This window comes from Malaclemys terrapin, chromosome 8, assembly GCF_027887155.1.
Source record: "Malaclemys terrapin pileata isolate rMalTer1 chromosome 8, rMalTer1.hap1, whole genome shotgun sequence".
Lineage (NCBI taxonomy): Eukaryota > Metazoa > Chordata > Testudines > Emydidae > Malaclemys > Malaclemys terrapin.
Genome location: NC_071512.1, coordinates 92,138,449 through 92,151,885, shown reverse-complemented (window position 1 = coordinate 92,151,885; position 13,437 = coordinate 92,138,449). Strand labels below are relative to the sequence as shown.

Below are 13,437 nucleotides of genomic sequence, written 5' to 3'. Positions count from 1 at the left end.
GAGTTGCTGTCTGATGGGCTTGTTTGTTCAGGCTGTGCGATGGTTGATTTGGGCCATACACTGAGGTCTAAATGAAAACTGCTGAAATCAAGAATTACATTGCAAACAATGAAAGACGTTTATCAAAATATTTTCTCTGGTTTATGTTTGAAGTACTGCTGAAAAAGTCATGGTAGTTTTTCTCTTTGAATAAAGGCATCTAATCTAGTGAATCAGTTCTGTAATGATCAGCATATTAAAATAAATGTTTCATCAGGTTTCACAATGGAAAGGAATTGATAAATAGATTTTACATTTCACATAATGTTCCATTTAAGAATTTGATGGACTTAATTGGTGTAAGTGGTACTTAAATATTTCTAATAGGGTAGAGCAAGAACTTTATGGATAACATAATAAATAACCAACTAAACTGACAATGTATTTCCTTAAGTTAAATAAACTGCTTTTAAAATTCAGAAATGCTTAACATTCAGCTGGGCCCAAGTACTACCAAAATGGTCTCTTACATATTTTTAAACACAAGAGGGCAATAAAGAGACAAATGTGAAACACAGCTTCCTGGAAAAAATATTTGTGCATTTTTAAAACAAATTACAAACATATGTTTCATAAACAAGGGACCAGTCAATATGTTATACAATATTGTTCCAGGATGCAAATATGAATGGGCAAATATGTACAAAAATATTAGGATATATATTTGCCATCAACTGCAAATTTATCAGCATCCTTAGACTAAACTGCCATTTTCTGAAAATAGTAACCGTAAGGTAACCTAGGAGCACACATTTATTAAGGATTTATATAAAAAATAAGTGTTTCCTGGTTTTCAAAAATGTGAACAATATAAAGGTACAAAAAATGTCATTAGAGCATTCTATTAGCATCACAAAGGCTGGACACTTTAGATGTATTTACATTTTGCTGATGATAAGGGGATCTATTTACTCTGCCTTCTCACCTTTTAATACTCACCTTCTTTTCTAGAATAAAAAGAAAGCTTTTCTCAATGGTCAAGTAACATAGGTCTGAATCCTGAAAACATACAGGAGTAGTCCCTCTGATCTCAATGTGGTATACATAAATTTACTCAAGTGCATTTTTCAGTGTGTATTTTTGTTCAGCTTATTTCTAAGGCATTGCAAATACTTTAACTTGATTTTAAAATTTTCAAATCCATGTTCTGTTTTTTGCTGTCAGATTTTGCGTTTAAAAAAATTCTATTCACATTGTTTTTTTGCTTGTTTTCCGTGGCGCCCCCCCCCCCCCCCCCACACACACACCCATTTCCACTACTCTCTTCTTTCGGGGTTGGTAACTTACCACGTTTCTTGAGTGTTTTGAATTACACAACACTCCTTTTTATTAGAGTCTAAAAACTAAATTGGCTATTTATCCTCCCCCTACAAATACAACTTTTCTTTCTTTTCTCCTAGCATGTAGCTTGGAATTAGAGCTCTGATTTTTATAGGCCAACTCTGACACTGACTAGGAAGAGATCTGTCTTATCCAAAGCTAGGAAAAGTGGGGAAAAACTCCACCTTTATTACAAATATTTTACTTTGTGTGTGATCTTAAGAGCAGAAAACTACAGTTATAGGGATATAATTGATCTTTTGGCTACTGGGTAAGTGACTTTACTCCTTAAGAAAGTTACTGGAATTTTAATATGGCAGGAGCTCCTCCCTACAGTGCAGTTTACAGCACCTAGAAGTGAAAGACTCTAGTGTGCTAGGACAGTTATTAAAGCAATATTTTCTATAGCTTTAAATTCTTCTTTATTCGTTTTTAAAGATTTGCTTCTTCACTTGTAAGTAAGGTAGGAGACAGGTACATTCAACAATATGAAACTCTCCCATCAAGGAAACTTCCGTCATGGGAACTGTTTATAAAATCTTCTCCATTCTTTATCTACGTTCTGCTTGATTCCTTCCACCAACACTTACCTTTTAGTCTTTTTGACTCCCTTCCCCTCTTAAACATTGATTAGTGGTTGAGTTAACGGTCTGATAGATGAATTCTAACTGCTGCTGTTGGTGTACCAAATGTATGAATAATTAAATAAATAAATCTCTAAAACATGATTAATCATTCATCAGCTACGGTCTGTGGGCAAGTATTCAGTCACTTTTCTGGAAACAAGAGCTCCTAGAGGCCCCTTCCTGAAAAATACATGAAAATATTCAAACAAATTTAACACCAGCAACCTGACTGGATCCCCCAGCATTCGCTTTCTTGGAAACTCCCTCCCTCACACACACATACACCCATTATTAGAACACAGCTCAAGATGGACCAACATCTCCCATGTAAGGGGAGCTCAATATAGTGATGGGGGGGGGCAGGGATGCTCTTTGTTTTCAGCTCATGCTGCACTGAAAACATCTGCTAACAATCACAGAGGCTGGCATGGCAGGAACCAGGGCCATGGACTTGGCCTTTGTCACTTATTAGCCAATGGAAAGAAAATGTCCCTACGCTTTGTTAAAGAATAACTTACTAAGTCAGGAAACAAGTTGGTGATCTAGGATCTGGCCCTGTACCTGTCCCCTTTGTCCAGCTGAACTTGCGCTGAGGCCCTCTCTTTGAAATAAATAAGAAAATACTCTGCTATGTAAGTGAAAGCTAGAGGGAACTGGAGGTGTGGCTCCAAAGGGGGTGAGAGGCGTGAGCAGGAGCACAGAGACTAGGAAAAGCCCCTCGGGCATTCTCCCTTGCTGATCTCAGCCAGCGAGTGCCAGTGCCCGCCACTGTGGGAACAAAAGCACCATCAAACAAGTTTTTGTCGCTTGTCTGGGAGGGGAGACAGCCATAGCTTGGTACCCAGCTCCCAAGAGCTGCTGATGTGAAGCTCTGCCTGGTTGGGGGCGCGAATCTGCAAGGGACAAGCCCACGTACCAGGCAGCTTCCAGGCTGCTTGAGGGAGACTCCAGCCCTGTCTTGGCTCCTCCTCCGTTTGGGAAGCTCACCCCAGCGAGCCGTGGAGACTCCTCCATCTTCCTCCTCCTCCTCCTCCTCCTCCTCCCAGGCTCCTCCCGCTGGATGCTTCATGTAAACAAGATCCAGGCTATATTTACAATCGCTTGACGGAAAGGAACCAGTGCCAGGATCCCGAAGGAAAATAACAGTGCGCAACATTAAAAACCGCACACACACATCCCGAAAGGCCAGGGGCTGGGAGACCTACAGGGCTTCAGCCCTGCTCCCCATCAGCATGCAAAACAACCCCGCAAAGGCAATCGGACAGCGGTGCGCCGGTACCCCACCCTCCCTCTATAACCGTCCCCACCGCAATCAGCCCCCCGGTCCGCGGAGCGACTGTCAGCGTGCGATGCAGAGCGGCTTACAACGCATCCAGCTGTTGGGAGGAGCACCACGCGTGCGAGGAAAAACAAGCCTGGCTCGAGGCAGCTGCCTGCGATCCAGGGAGAGCGCTGTAAAGAAAACAACATTCCCAACCAAAACTCCTCTTCCTTTCTCACCCCCCCCCCCGGCAGCAAGATAACTCCTGCCTATCCTCCATCCCGCTCACACCCGCAAAAAATAGGTCCCCTCCCCCAAAACATAAACAAACCTCTGGCTTTCGTTTCCAGCGCTGCCTAAAGGTGAATTATGAGAGGACAGCACAGGACTTGTGATGCCAAGATTGCAACGCCCTGCAATACCCCCCCTCCCCGCCCCCCGAGCTGCAAAAGGGTGCGCTGCTCCCGATCGCAGCCCGTGCACCCCCTATTCCCTGCCCTCTGCTCACCCACCTTTGCGGCCGGGGCTCCTTTCCCCTCTTCTCTTTGTTCTTTGCGATCTTTGCATGAAGATTATCTAATGACGCAGCATAGACTCGCCACAACGTGACTGTCGCCATTTTTCTGTTTTTATTATATCTCTCTGCCATGTGATTAAAAAAAAAAAACTTCCGGGTCTCATGACCAGAAAAGAGCAAAACAAAAACGGAGACAAGACACAACTTCACACACACACGCGCGCGCGCAAGTGTTTCGTCTCTCCTTGTCTCCAGCGATGCGTCCCAACTGTCAGAAAATAACAAGCAACCAGAGGGCACCGCTTCTTGCATTGTGGGATTTAACCGTCTGGTAGAGAAAGTCACCCCTCACTCACCTTCTGCCCCAGATTTACCATCAGGAGATCAGAAGCAGTTAAGATGAGACCAGACCCTGTTCTGCCTGATCAAATGCCTCCGATTTCCACGCCGCTTTCTGCTGAGCAATACCAACTTTGAGCTCTGTTCACTCGTCATCATACTAAAAAAAGTTAACGATGTTAAAGCATTTTTAATCATTCTTAAAATGACTTGCCTGCTCCATGTTGCTATCAAAGATTTGGACGTGTGACACTGAAATCTGTTTTCTCATTGAATTGATCCTCTTCACACAAATACATACACTGGTTTGTTATGTTGGGTTATTCATAAGCTACTGGCAGAAGTTGCTATGACAGGAAAAAAGGTTAAAACATTTTTTAAAATAGTTTCACATGTGAAGCATTGTACAGACTGCAAATGGCTGTAAGAGCAAGGTAGATAAAACTGGGGGTCTACCAACCAGCCATGACAGGTTCCCACGCAGACATTTACAAAATAAAAACAATGGGCAACACCATGTTGTCTTTTGTCTGGCAAATTTCCCATTGAAGTCAAGGAACCAGATTACTAAAAAACCTGTCAGGTCTTTTACTAACATCACCTTAGATTAGTAAAACCAGGATTTATAAGAGTGGGGAGGAGCAGAGCTAGCCCTAGACCAAATGGCACCTCCCGCTTATTAAACTTTGACTACTTTATTGCATTTGTAGCTTATTTCACAACTTTGATGCATGATTTATCCCTGTCATATAAGATGATAAATTTGCACGCTAGGATCTGTAAATCTGTATTTATTCATGCCATATATAAGCAAATAAAAATCATTTCCTCTAAGCATATAGAAACTTTTAAATTTTAAGAATAACTGAAATGTACTAACATCAAGAAATTGAACTGTGCACCAACATTGGGTGGACCAGTATTAAATAGTGTTACGGTAAGTGACAACCTTAGAATGTTAACCTTAAGTCCTTTAGTTCAAAAGGTCACTTTTCTTGCCTTTGCCCTCCCGAACTGAAGCACAACATCAGCGAGATCCAAAGACTGGCCAATAGCATTTTCAAACAATAAATAGCAAGCAATGTCAGTCTCTCATCAGCCATCGTCGATCAAAGATATGTTTTAATGAGCCTGAGCTTTGAAAACTGCGCTCACCACTCGCAACTGTGACTGGCAACATGAGCGGACTCTTGAAAGCTTTCCAGACATTAGAAAAAGTCTCCTTCAGCTCTGCATCATGAATTAATCGGAGAACTTGGAGTGGAAAGTGCTTCCCATGTTGCAAAATGTGACGGATGTTGTCCATTTTGACATAGAGGTCTTTATCATTGACCTCTGAATGTTCCCCTTGTGTCAGCGTCAGGTGAAGGTCTCTACAATTGTTCAAGAGTGTTTTCCTGTCAGCCGGCAGGTCATACCCCTCCACCCTCAGGTCTTTTTGTGGTGATTCATTTGTCCAAATATTTCTTCAATGGACACTCAAGCAGTGTCAACCAGCGAGCAAAAAAGCTCCCCATCACCTCATCTCTGCCCTCATAACCAAACTGTCACTTCTTCCAATTAATACGAATTTCCTTGAAGACAGGCTCAACTCCTCACCTTTCCACCATTTCTTTGGCAGCAGTGATGGCATCTTCAAATCCGTTGTCTCTATAGGCCACAACGAAATCAAGCAGCTTCTCATCAAAGTAGTAGCAGCCGCAATGTCCATCGACTGGTTTGTAATGCCTTGCTTACAATATTTACTTGGAACAGGATATCATGCCAAATCACAACTGAGACCAGAAATTTGAAGTCAGTGATCTGGTTTGCCAGGCTTTGCAGTCGGATTCCGGCCTCGGCTTTACTCGACTGCGCCAGTTCCATCAGGGTGTCATAAACCTCAGTCACTTAGTACCTCACTGGCCTTACGCTGTCAATGCAGCTCTCCCAGCAAGTGTCCCTTAATGCCTTCAGGGTCAAATATGTAACACTGTCTGTGAGGATCTTCCACGTTCCACCTGATAGTTGATGCTGAAAACAGAACGCATATCCTTTGTAGTAATCCAAAGAGAGATACTGAATCTAAAGAAGATGACGCGGCATCTTACACAACCACGTTGAGGGAATGGCAGCTACAAGGCACGAAGAAAGCTCTTGGATTCAGCGCAAGGATCCTTGCGTGGATGCCACTGTTTCTTCTCTTTATGTTTGCACGGTTGTCATAGCCTTGGCCATGGCAGTCCTGAAGCTTTATTTTATTCTCGTTCAAAACATTCATAAACAGTTCTGTTAGGCCTTTTACAGTAGAGTCGCCCATAGATCGGAAACAGATAAAGTGTGCCTTTGCTTGGATACAACCATCCTCGTCTTCAACAAATCTTACTGTACATGACATCTTTTCACTGACTTACATTGGGAGTGCAGTCCATTATGATGGCATAGTTCTTGGCTTTGCCAAGCCGCATCAATATGTTATCAAGCACTTTCCTTGACATAAGGTCAATCAATTTGTTTTGAATTGTTCTGCTGGAGTAATGTCCCATATAGCTTCTTTACAAACTACTCAACGTGGGTGCTCATGCAAGACATTGTGGTATTTCCCAAGTGTCAGAGACACTTTGGTTGGGTACAGCAAAATCAGATACTTTATTCTCTTAAATAGCTACATAAAGGGAGAGAGTGCACTAGGACACAGGGTCTCCCCCTCCTAGGCAGGTCTCTCAACAGGTAAACAATTACAGCAAACATTTATACCTTTTGTTACAGACAAAGAAAAGTAACAGCTGCATTTTGTTTATACATAGGTCATTCTGATACCTTGTTTTTCTCACTAATGTAGACTCTTAGTCTACATCCCATATTGTTTGCACATTATCTACACAAGGTCACAACAACTTCTCACACAGTTCTTTCCCACTCGTCTCACACAATCCTTGCTTCTACAAATCTCGCGTTATTAGGGTTACAGTTAGCCTGACTCTTGCTAACAAACTGTCATGTATTGCAATCCCCTTCCTGTCAGTTCTTTCTCTGCTTCCACACAAGGAACTCTACCAAACCAAGGAAATGACTGTTATGTACAGTGAACAACTTATCCATCAAACCCTGGAAAGCCAAATTATTCTTTGCAAGGAAGAGGGTAATTGAGATCAGATGCTCAAGCAAGATCCTCCAATGCTATGTTTCTACATTAATAATGCGCTGGCTTTCTGTGTCTATGCATTTATTCGGCTTGAGCCTGGACTCGACCTCCATCCATTTAGAGTAGGACATAAAATGGCCAGGTGACTTTTCATGTTGCTTAAGAGCATCAGCTAAGTTATGCCAGTAATTGTACTCGGAAAGCGCAAGCAACAATTTGGCATTCTTATGAAATATTATGCAACAAAAAACCGAACACTTTGTCAGTTGATTTTGAGTAAACTAGCCAATGCCAATTTAGTTTCTCACCATTCTTGCATACTCTTTTGCAGTGTGACCTTGAGAAGTGTCACTTCTGCTCATTTAAGGGAAACATCATATCCTTGATTTTGCCTGGCCCATTCAAAATTGTACGATCAATATTGGCAGAGTTTAGGATCGCTGGACATAAAGTGGGATCTGATGTATAGATCTGTGGTGTGCAATTTTTGTCACTGCTGTATCTGTCATCATGCGAGACTGATTCTTCTTTATTGTTTCTCTTTTCATGTAAACCAGATTTTTTTTGTCATCACTCTCCTTTTCATGTGAACCACATTCTTCTTTATTACCACTCTCCTTTACACCGCCATGAAAACTGGATGATTCTCCATCACTTTCCTCATATTTCCATTCCTGATCTTCAGGTAAATCTGCTAATTCCTTAGTAATAGGACTTCCATCATTTATGCTTTGCTCCTCTATTTCTTCTGCGCTGGGATGATGCCTAAAGCCCAGTCTGTGTTGTTCTGTTTCAGATATTTCCCCATCAAATGTGCCCTTTGCTGCAAACTAGATTGCAACTGAGTTTTTTGGTTCCTATACTGGGCTCCTGAAGGCTTCTTCAGGGGCATCTTTTATTTTCTACGAGGGAAAACAGACAGTATTATGGAAAGCAAAAGTTTATGTTCCGCAGTCTTAGAAAGTCATCAAACATTACACGTTAAGCATGGCAAAAGAAATAACAGTATTTCTTTTATATTGTTGCATAGACAGGGATTCGATAGATATCTCTGGCATCTCATTAAGTATGTCCTTTATTAGTTGCTAGTTACACTCTTCAAGTCTTAAAACACAAATGCATTTTCACAGTTACACAATAAAACAAGGTTCACAATACTGTAAGTGTCTCTCACGTCCTCTGATATCTCACTGGTGATGCCCCGCCCCTTATATACCTATGATGGCATGGCTGACAATATTCTAAGAGGTTCAAGGAATATGTCGTTCTCAAAAAGTCGGGAAGGTTCTATGAGGTTAGTGAAAAGTGAATCTACATATGGAATAACGGAAACATTTTTACTTCAAATATTCTATTAACAACAAAAACACCACTCCAAGGCTGGCACCCCAGATGGTCGCCTGCCCCTAGATCCAGCCCTGGGGAGGAGGCAGGGAGAACACAGCTTTCCCTTTTCTGCTAAAAGCCAAGAGCTCCCCCTCCTTTCTTTTTCGTCAGTGAGAGATCGCTCCTCCCCTTTCAATTTACTTTAACCACTGATTTAAAACTGAAAACGTTAAATATCTGATTGACTTCTCACCATTTATGCTATCTATTATCTTGGATAGACACCTTTTTGGCTCTGATGTACAAGCACAATGCTCTTTGAGTTTCCATCCATTGACTGAAAGATTAAACTTTAAAAAAACTGTTTTGCAGTTATTAATTTGCTAAAAATCCTAAAATATTAAATTAATTGGAGGATTTCCAAAACTTTAGTCAAAATCTTAAAATTGTGACCAAAATTACTTGATTGAGTCAGTTAACATTTGAGACTTACCCTCCTACACCAGATGTTAATTCATGACAGCAGTCAATGGAGGAAAGAATATACCAGCAGTCAGAGTGGCAAGGGGATTGAACTAGCTATGTAGAACCTTCATGGCAAAGTCATGTTTCCGATTCCATCGAAACTTGTTCATCCCAACATAATAGGGAGCTAAGTGATGGGGGAATATAAAGCTGTTGACCATGGGCACGTCTGCATTCCTTTCTCACTCCATTAGAGGACCTGCTACCACCAAAATTTTCATGACACCATTTGAAAAACTGGTAGTTTCCCCAGTACATGCTGTATTAATTGTTCTTGGGGACAGCCAGTTTTATAAAGCAAATAAACAAACAAAACATCCTACTAGGATCCCTATCAGATTCCATTTGTGCTGTTCAACCAAAACTATTATGAGACATTGTGTATCAGCAAAAATAGAATTTGCAGGAAATGCTTTATCATAATATACATACCATAATCATTTCACAACACCATGCCACTGGAATCTACCTCTCCCGCTCTGAAAGGCATGAGTTCAGGGCTCATGTGTGGTCAAACAGAATTCTGGGTGAGGCAGAATTCTATGCTCACATCAGGAATACTAAGGAGATAGGAATGAACATTTTCCTATGTATAACTATGATGACACCCTTTACTTAAACTTCCTAGAAGCCTACTTGAGTTACCCCCTAAAGCCGGCCTTGCTTTGGTTGGCTGCCCCTGGATGCTTCTTGTTTTCTTTAGTAAAAGAGGAAAACAATGCAGTGCACTCTCTTCATAAAAGCCAAGCATTTTTATTCCTATGCATGCTGGGAATTGACAACAGAATTAAATAGAGCCGAAGCTAGAATGCAGGAGCTCTGTATTATTGAGATTCCTTGTGTGATGAACTTTGTATATACTTTCTTGCTTTGGACTCTAGTCACAAGAAAGAAGCAATGAAGCAAATGAAATGAAGCAAATGAAACTCCTTTTCAAGGAGTAGGCACCAGCTAAGGATAATTAATCCTTTACTGCTTCTGCTTCATTTAGTCTGGACTCTTGATTTGTCCCACAGACCAGAACATCTCCCATTCCTAACCTTTGCCATGAAATCTCACACTGGACCTTGTCAGCTATGAGTGAATAGCTTTTATTATTCCCCATCTTGTTAGCATTCAGTGCTGTTGTAGCACTTTCTGTATCTCTCTTCTCCTCTCTATTGCTAGGTGACCTTCTAAATAAAGAGACCACCCAGGCCAAGGATTCAGCAGTTTGTAGATTTCAATACTTTCTGCTCCCTCTGCCCCTGCAGACGGGGTTCTTGGTGGATAGATAGGAGCTTTAGGTTGGGCATCTCACCTGCTCCAGCTATGTGATTTGGGAGATGGGCTCATTGCAAGTGTGGGAATTTCAGGCCCATATCACTTTTCCATTTGTAGGCCTCCAAGCACTTTACAAAGGTGGGTAAGTATTAATTTCCCATTTACAAATGGGAAAACTAAGGCCCCAGGTCACAGAGCAAGTCCATGACAAAGCCAGGGATAGAAGCCAGATCCCATGATTCCCAGAGAGGAGGGGACACTGGGAGAGCTAGGGAGATATGAACATTTCCACACTTTTAACAAGAGTAGTGGTGGCATTAATTAGAACTCAGAAACTATTTCCCTGATTCCTTGAGCCTGCAAAATAAATCCCCATCAATACATATTGAAATCAAAAGCTGCATGTGCACAGAGGTGAAAGTAAGTTGGTACGCCCCGGTATGGTGTACCGGCAAGAGCCAGTGCGCTGTACTGGGGCGGATCGGCTTCCCCTAGCGGAAATTTAAAGGGCCTGGGGCTCTAAAGGCCCCGCCTCTTCCAGTAGAGGCCCCACCCCCTCATAAGGACTCCGGAGTACCGGTAAGTCCTTTAAGTTACTTTCACCCCTGCATGTGCAGCATTATTTGTACAGGTAAGTGGCTTTACTCCAGACCAGACATGTCACCTAAGCATTGACCTGTGCACTATGGGACAGTAGTGGGAAGACTATTTGTGCTCTTGGGGTTATTACACTAATAATTCCTGTCTTCAGTGGCACTGTACTGATGGAGATTGGCAGAGTGAAGAACCACATGATGGTTGGCCTGGCTTGAAGGAAGTCTACTACAGATATTTATAACACTTGCACAATGTTGGGAACATTTCTGTGTGTGAACATGAAGCATGTTACTAGATACTGCAGCATTATGCTAGTGCATTAAACCAGAAAGTCACCTGACTAGTCGGTTTTCATTGTCCAAGCAGAAGGAGGAATCAACAAGCAGCAAAGGTGGGAAAGGTTATATTTAAAAATATCCTTCAGTTTTAACCATACAGTTATTAGTAACACTAGTAAGATATTTGCTTTTAGAAGTGTAATTTTGGAACTTGTCAGTTTCCCTTTATAAACCATTCAAAACAAGGGAGTATCTCTCCCAACTGAATGAGACTTGGCAAGTCTGCTACATTATAAATATTTTGTGTGTGCGCACATGTTCTACACACACAATAACCATAGTCTGCAAAATCACTTTCGTAACAGCTATTTTCATAATAGTCCCTGTGGTAACATTCCGTTCCAGTGTACTATATCTACTAGCTTTCAATGATGAAGTGTGTGAATGAATCCTCTCTTTTGAGTTCTGTACTTTAAGAGACATCCCCTAATTTGGTGCCTAATGTCTCATGGCCTGGAGTTGCTAAAAAGCATTTGATTAAGAAAAACATTATGTTTTGAAAGAGTAACCATAAGCAAGTTTACACATTGTAAGGCAAATGCATGATTTTGGGCCACTTACACAATATTGTGGGAGTGGTACCCTTTAAAAATTGCCTTTAAATGTAGGTTTCCCCCACCCCAGACTCCTCCTCTGAGTTTCTATGGGTTAATGACAACCCCACGGGCACCCAGTTAAGAGTTATTAAATAAGCAGCAGGTAAGTATTAAATAGGCAATATAAGAAAGTATTTCTTCACATAACACAATCAACCTGTGTAACTCATTGCCAGGAGACGGTGTGAAGGACAAAAGTGAGTTCAAAAAAGAAATAGGTAAATTCATGGAGGGCAGGTCCATCAATGGCTCTTAGCCAAGGTGGTCAACGATGCCAACTTAGCTCCAGTATCCTAAAGCCTCTGATAGTCAGAAGCTGGGATTGGACATCAGGGGATGGGTCAGTCAATAAATTGCCCTGTTCTCTTCATTCCCTCTGAAGCATCTGGCACTGGCCACTGTCAGAATACAGGATGCTGGGCTAGATGGACCATTGGTCTGATCCAGCATGGCCCTTCTTATGGGCTTAAGTGTTGCTCCTAGACCAGTGGTTCTCAAACTTTTGTACTGGTGACTCCTTTCACAGAGTGCGACCCCCTCGTATACATTAAAAACACTTTTTAATCTATTTAACACCATTATAAATGCTGGAGGCAAAGCAGGGTTTGGGGTGGAGACTGATGCTCACAACCCCCCATGTAATAACCGGAGGGATCCCAAACCCCAGTTTGAGAACCCCTGCCGTAGCCCCAGGAGATTCATACAGGGCGCGGGGAGGGAAGCCGGCTGGCTGGTGTGGTTGGCTGGGATTTGTAGTCCTTGTGGGCGGTTCAGTTTGCTGTTGGGCGTGGGAGAGACGCACCAATAGGACTACAAATCCCATTGCGCCAGGCCCTCTGGGGGCGGGCCTGGGTTTGTGACAGCTTGCCACTGGCCGCCGTCTTCTTTGCTGTTGTGAGGGCTGGGGCGGGCGAACGCGAGCGCCCGAAGCAAGCTAGCGCGCGCGGCTGCTCCCGCTCCGGCTCCCGGGGCTGGGGCTTGCATTTGCAAAGGGACCCAGCCGCCACGCTTTCGCTTAAAGGCACAGGCGAGGCGGAGGGGCAGCCTGCTGTGCGCTATGTTGGGTCAGTAGCGTGTTATGGGACAACCCCTCGCACATTTTTTTAAACGCCATATTGCAGGAGTTTTCCCCCGTCCCCTCCCCACTCCCCCCTAAGAATTAGTGAGTTGAGTTTCCCTCCCGAGGAAGGTGGCTCTTTAGAAGCGCCGTGGGTGCAATCAGGGTGGGTGGGAAGGAGGATCCCCCGTCCCCCTTGCAAACAGTACCGACATCGGCGGGGGTCCCTAAGGAGCCCCAGGAACTCAGTTACTCGGCGCGTTGGAGGCTAATCCCGCAGGCAGCTGGGGAGAATTGCCCACCTGCAAAGAGCCCCCCGCTCCCCTCGCACGATTTGCCAGCGTCTCCGCTGTAACTTCGGGGTTGCTGGGTGGAGATGTCGGGCCTGGCGCTGGCGGGACTCGGCGGTCTCTGCCCCAGCCCGCTCTGATCGGGAAGAGGTGCGGGGGGACCTGCTCCTTCCCCGGCCACTGCTGCTCTGTAACTTTGCCGGGGTCGCTGTTGCTCCG

At 43.3% G+C, this 13,437-nt stretch overlaps 1 protein-coding gene and 1 long non-coding RNA gene across 2 annotated transcripts in view; one reads left to right on the top strand and one right to left on the bottom strand.

Moving 5' to 3' along the window:
* Positions 1 to 1,291: 1,291 nt before the first annotated feature.
* On the bottom strand, positions 1,292 to 13,434 carry LOC128842560 (uncharacterized). Its single transcript, XR_008446027.1, has 3 exons — positions 13,231 to 13,434; positions 3,759 to 8,128; positions 1,292 to 3,048 (listed from the first exon to the last, which is right to left on the bottom strand). It is a non-coding gene; the product is annotated as an uncharacterized LOC128842560 (long non-coding RNA).
* AK4 (adenylate kinase 4) overlaps positions 12,742 to 13,437 on the top strand; it is a 44,718-nt gene continuing 44,022 nt past the window's right edge. The window contains exon 1 of the mRNA XM_054038660.1: positions 12,742 to 12,935. The gene's annotated coding sequence lies outside the window, so the exon portion shown is untranslated. The remainder of the gene's footprint in view (positions 12,936 to 13,437) is intronic.